This window comes from Hordeum vulgare, chromosome 4H (assembly GCF_904849725.1).
Source record: "Hordeum vulgare subsp. vulgare chromosome 4H, MorexV3_pseudomolecules_assembly, whole genome shotgun sequence".
Classification (NCBI taxonomy): domain Eukaryota; kingdom Viridiplantae; phylum Streptophyta; class Magnoliopsida; order Poales; family Poaceae; genus Hordeum; species Hordeum vulgare.
The window spans coordinates 382,602,188-382,608,973 of NC_058521.1; positions in this window are offsets into that span (position 1 = coordinate 382,602,188).

Here is a 6,786-nt window from a genome sequence, read left to right on the forward strand (position 1 = left end):
TAATTTGTGGAGCTTCTCATATCCATATATTCATCATTTCCATAAAAATATCAAGTTCCCCAATTCAAAAATTGAGCACAACACCCCTTTGCAAATTTTGTCCAGATTCCCTATTTGCAAAGGAAGTGCTTGATTCCTTGATTCCCTTGAGCTGAAATTTTGCAGAGTAGTTCATTATCATAAATTGTCCTTGTCCACCAAAAATTAGCCCATTAACCCTAGCCAATTTTCCTCAGCAAATTATCTAAGTTTCTGCCCAGATTGGAGCACAATGAAGGAAGTACCATTTATATTTATGCAAATGGTATGAAACTTTTACAGTGACTCCATTTGCCTAAATAATTGTTCTCCTCCAAGTTTGAGCCATTTTTAGCCAATTGCTCCCAGCATCATCTTCTTCATTTCTGGTCAGATTGCCAAGTTACAAAGGAAGTGCTAGTTAGGCATGCTCATTTGAGCTAAAAATTTGCGAGTATAGTGACCTTAGTGATTGGTCAACCTCAGCCAAAGATCATGCCAAGAGGTGCACTATGGTGGCCACTGCATAGATCAAACACCTTGTTGTTGGATTCTTGTTGAGCAAGGAGAGGTCACACCAGGGTTGTGGCATGGAGTTTGATGGGTGAGCTTATCTCAGGGAAGCTTGGAGAAGACCCTAGACATGTTTTGGCTGCATGTGCTACGTGGCAATGCCGTGGAAGCGTGGTGACCATGGGCAGAGCGTGCCAAATCAGAGCTCTGTGCCTTGAGGTCGTCGGGAGCACGTCTCCACCAAGCTCCGGCTTGTCCAAGAGTGTAATAGAGGTTCCAATGGCGTGCGTGAACCCTCTGGGCACCTCTCCCCCTCGTCCCCTTACCCCTGAAGTTGTGTGCCGACATAATCTCGCCATGGCTCTCGGAGCTTCTCCTAGTGTAGCGAGGGCCCCTCCCCGCAGCTATTTAAGCGTGCCCCGAGCCTCAGCCGTGAGCTAGCAACCTTCTCACCCCTCCCCAAGCCCTCGGAGCTCCCCATTGCTCCCATGACCGAGCCAGCCGTCACCGTTTCCTCGGATCAACCCCACGCCATGACCCTTCCCCCTCCTCCAACTCTGCCCTTAGCCCTCCCCGGATGCCTGCAAGCTCCCCGTCGTTCCCCATCTTCCCGAGGGAAGCGCTGCCACAACTGCCCATGAGTGCCCATCGGCCACCACGCCTTGGCCAGTGGCGACGGCGCTATCGGACGCCCCGCGAGGCCTGACGACTACCCCTGGGCACGGTGGGGCACGACCAAGCCTCCCCGCTCGCCGGCCGGCCTCCAGGAGCGGCGTGGCAATGACAGCCGCAACGGTCGGTGCCCTCTCTCTGCCTCGCGGGGTCGAACAGGAGGTAGAAGAAGGCGGGAGGAGGAGGATAGATAGAGAGATGGGGCGGGCCCTGATGTCAACTATTCTTACCCTTAGCAACGGCACCAGAAGAATGGTGCTAGCACTCTCCAGCAATCGAAACTAGAAGCACGTGGGATCGTAGCAGTTTTCGAGGGTAGAGTATTAGCAGCCGAATGCGTCAGATTCAACCACACCTGAAAGATTAGCAATAGTAGCAGCAGAGGAAGACAAGTAACAGGAGTAGCAACAGTAGTAACAGCAGCAGAGCAAAACAAGTAACAGCAGTAGCAACAGTAGCAGTAGGACAAACTCGTAGGCAATGGGTCGGGATTTGTTTGGATGATATTCATCATGCAACAGTTATAACACGGAGAGATATGTGTCTAGCTCCCGTTCGTCAATGTGATGTAGGCATGTATTCCGTGTGTCATCATACATGCTTAGGGAAAAGAACTTGCATGACATCTATTGTCCATCCCTCCCATGGCAGCGGGGTCCAAAAGGAAACTACGGGATATTAAGGTTCTCCTTTTAATAAAGAACCGGACCAACGCATTAGCACTTTGTGAACACATGAACTCCTCAAACTATGGTCATCACCGGGAGTGGTTCCGGTTATTGTCACTTCGGGGTTGCCGGATCATAACACATAGTAGGTAACTACAACTTGCAGGATCGGATCTAAAACACACATATATTGGTGACAACATAATAATTTCAGATCTGAAATCATGGCACTCAGGCCCTAGTGACAAGCATTAAGCATGGCAAAGTAGTAGCAACATCAATCTCAGAACATAGTGGAGACTAGGGATCAATGCCCATCAAAACTAACTCGATTACATGATAGATCTCATCCTACTCATCACCGCCCAACGAGCCTACGAATAGATTACTCACGAACGACGAAGAGCTTCATGGAATTGGAGAGGGAAGAAGGTTGATGATGACGATGGCGACGATTTCCCCTCTCTGGAGCCCAAGACGGACTCGAGATCTACCCTCCAGATGAAGAACGGGTGGTGGCGGCGGCTCCGTATCGTAAACGCGATGAAAACTTCTCTTTTTATTTTTTCTGGGAAGAAAGGGAACTTATAGACCTGAGGTTGGGGGCGGCAGAGCCGTGTGGGCCCCACAAGCCCGCCCACCGCCACGAGGGGGGTGGTGGCGGAGCCAGGGCTTGTGACCCAATGGCCCACCCCCTCAGGTGGAACTTGGCGCAGATATTTTTCATATTTTCCAAAATTGCTCCCCGTAAATTTTCAAGGCGTTTGGAGAACTTTGATTTCTGCACAAAAATAACACTAAGGCAATTCTGCTGAAAACAGCGTCAGTCGAGGTTAGTCCCATTCAAATCATGCAAATTAGAGTCCGAAACAAGGGCAAAAGAGTTTGGAAAAGTAGATACGGTGGAGACGTATCGGGCCCCACCCGTTATAGAGAGAGAAGGAGTGGATAAGGTGGGGCCCGGTCGTAAGTGAGAGAGTGCATGGTCCCGGTGCAGTAAGTGGAAGCATATTTCGTAAAGTGCGCTTTCGGCTTACCGAAAGTGTATTTCCCAAAGTACGCTTTCTAATTAAACCCCGCCGGTCGAATCTTCTATGTTGTGGACACTCGCGAGTTAGCAGCAAAAATGAACACATTTCTATTTGTTTTTGTGCCTAACAAATGAACGACCATAATTTTGCGACCGTAGCTCCGATTGAGGTAAAACGAGGGCCCACGCTTTTGTCTCGTCGAGCCAGTTTCGATAGTACCATTTCCATAATGTGTTTACCTAGTAGAAATGACTGTTTTGCCCTTGCGTTCCTATTGAGCCTTCCGAGAGAGAAACCTCTCTGGCAAATCTTCCCGGCATTTTATCGCGCTTGTTCCCGGCGTATTCGTCGACCCCCAGGCAAGACAACCTCGTATAATGAGCTTCAAACTTGTGTGATGACTTTGCTTGCACTCTCTGTGTTTATCTGTATCACCTGTTAGCCTGCATTTACATACACCTGTGATGATATCGGTAGTAACTAATAGCATCACTTTCCATCTAATACCATGAATTGTTTGCATATTAACATGCTAATAACTATTTTGACATGATAGTATTAGGGTGTGATCTCATGCCATGATTATCAGCACTATTTTTTGCTACACTTTTCTTCAACACTTATACTCGTCAAAGTAATGGTACAGTGATGGATAAAGTTGAGCGAGTTGACAAATGCCACCTAGTTGGTTGATCTTGAGTCACTTGTCCGGGCTTACCCGTGCAACCACATTTGACGATATGGGACGGCCTTGACTTGGTCTGATTGCGTTCTCTTTCACCGGTACTTCCAAAGAGGGAGGGTTATGCACGTGTGCTACCCTGATCATATAGGCGGTGATAACCCTATGAGCCAGTTGAGGTGTTTGTGTCGGCGTCCCCGTTTGGGATAGTTTAGTTTGGCCACAACGGTGGCAAGTTTCATGAGGACAGAGGCCCACCCAGGGGAGGACTCCGGGGGAGGATGAATGCCGGTGGTACGATGAGAGAGTCACGGGTCCGACAAGTTTCGTTGGAGCAACACTGGTCCACCCGAATGGGATCACGAGGTCAGTACTCCATGATGTGGGTAAAGTGTGCAACCTCTGCAGAGTGTCAAACCTATTCGAATAATCGAGTACACGGTATTAGACAGCCCGCCCAAACCTCAGTAGGTGGTCAACCATATCAGTGTTAGTAGTGAAGCAAGAACTCATCTTGTGTGAACAACAGAGGATGTCGATAACATGATATGTTGGCCAAGAGATGGCTATATGATGATTAGTGAGATGACTATATGATTTGGAGGTGATTTGGATCCGTTCAGATTGGATTATGAGTATATCGGGAGCTGTGGGATAACCCTGAAGAGAGTAAGTTGACATGCGGTAACAGTAAGTAATTTAAGTACTTGTTGTGATCTTTCCTATGCTAGTTAGGTAGATTACATGCTTGATCCATGTTATGTTGTTTCCCTGTTAATTCCATGCCATGCTTAGAATAATTCTTATATAGCATATGGCTTGCGTTATTATCTGCTCGTTTGGATGCTATGTATTTCATTGGCTTGCAAGTGCATTCAAATTACTCACCTGGCCTTGCACGTGGCCAGTTGTAGGAGAAGACTCGTCGTGCTAGATCGTAACCCAGCTAGTCCTGTTTGTTATGGAGCCTAGCCAGAGAAGTCAAGACCGTTGAATCAAGACCTCTGCTACCATTTAGTTAGCTTTGGAGTTATGTAATATTGTTGTAAGCAACAGTATTGTAATACTCCATTATATTACTAAAGCCATTTTTGCCTGAAATTGCGGTATCATGTCTTTGGCGTGCGTTCAGTCTTATCCTGGGAACGGGTGTGCGTCGGCCCTCTATCGGGGTGCCACAAGACTTGGTATCAGAGCTAGGCTGGATGTAGGTTACCCTACCACCAAGACCACCTTAGGTTCAACCAGTAGTGAGCCCTATAGATTTGACCCATCTCTGGCATCCGACATGGCCACTATTGACCAATAGGCGGTGCAGTCGGAATGGATGCGTCCCTACCCAGTTGTCCGCCCACCCAGCCACTCTAGATTGGACCTTGACCCTACCCAGTTGTCGGCCGTGCCAGCGTATCTCCTACCCGGCATGAGAAGGATCTACGCCATCCTCGTGTGTTCCAGCCCGACTACCTATTTAAAACCCCTCCCACTTGTGAGCCGCAACTCTCTTCATCCAGCGAGCCTGGACCCTGCAAGAGAACCCAGGCCAGTATCCCCAGACCAGCAGCCATGGCCAGTTCTTCCAAAACAGCCACTTTCCATAGCCGAGCCTTAGCCAATGGTTGTCTTGGCTTTCCGCCCATCCTTTCGAGTATGCCCACCCGAGCCCTTGGCCATAGTAAGCCTCCAGTGTATTTGGTGTTCCAGTCGGAACCCGTTCCCCATCTTTGCCGATTCTATGCAAAGGTGCAGATCAACCCAGGACCAGCAGCGGATGGGAATCCCATGAATTTTCGGGGCAAACCCATGCCCACCCCCGTGTTGGTTGTCCAGATAGCTGCTGCAGAAGCCATCACCCGTCTTCGTTTCCAGTTTCCGCAAGTGGCGGAGATGTAGGAGTTTCACTATTTTCCCTCTGCGTCAGACGCAGGTTGCAATTTCTCCGGCACATTCGAAGGCACAGACCCGGCAAAAGCTCGACTGATCCAGTTTGTTGCTGCCCAGGGACTATTGCTCTCCGGCATTCTTAGACAGTTCAAAGTCGTTGACCATGACACCACATGGGTTGTTACGGAAGCATACCATGCTGCCCGTCAAGTTGTGCCCCAGTCCACCCGTTCCCAGTTGCCAAACCGAGTTCCACCTTCGCAGCTAGTACCTCCCTCGCAATTTGTGGACCCATATCAACCAGGGAACATCCACCGGAACTCCATTCTAGGAGCTATCAGGTGACTTCATCGTCGGGATGTGTTCCGTCAAGTTCCCCCTGCAGCTCCAGCAGTTGAGCCCCAACCCATAGAGGTGCCCGACAATCAAGACAGAATTGTCTCAGCCTTCGTCCCCTAGGAGAGCCCCAGCAAGAGTAGGCCTAGTTGTGGCTTCGACATTGAGCGAAGCCAGGAGATGTTGCAAGTAGGTTTGTTGCGAAGACTGTTTCTTCGCACACGTCTAGGATTAGGACGTTGGAGTTTGGAGTGAGTTGTTGTTATTAGCCACCCAGTAGGGCTGCGTGTTGTTGTACTGCTTGCATTGCTTGTACCTGTGTCATGTATGCTTATTTGCCCTGTGTGCTTGGTTCATCTGTCACCCTGTTAAGCAGAAATGTTTAACAAAGCTAGCATTGGATTCTTCACAAGATTCTAGCGAGTAGAGCACTTACACCTAATAACAACAGACTCGCCCATAGTCCCTAATAAATTGTGAGTTGGTGTAGGTGTATGTATGCCAGGAGTACATACACCCACTAGCATTAAAACACCTTAGTGTAATCAGCTTGAAATGATTCTTTCTTCTGCCTGCATTTTTCTATCATGTGCATTTTGCATCAGCTTGCATATTAGTCTGAATAGGTTACGTGTGAATTGTGTGAGCAATGTCTGCATACTGGTTGCAATCTCGGACAAATTCTGAGAAATTTTATTGCATCATAGACCATTACAACCCTTCCAAACCAAGACCTAAACCGTAATTCTACCCCCAGTACCCACTCGTTGTGGATGTCGTTCAACAAGGAGCAACCAGCAGCATGGTCTTCACACTGGTAGAGCTTCGCTGACCGCACCACACTGACCCTAGTCCCAGCAGCGCCTCTATCACCGTCTTGTGTGATGATGACAGGTCGCCCCTTGCCGCCACCGCCAATGCTTATTCTGTCGGCCTAAGATGGCGTAGTTGACCCACAACCATCTCTCTAGCAGCGGCATCG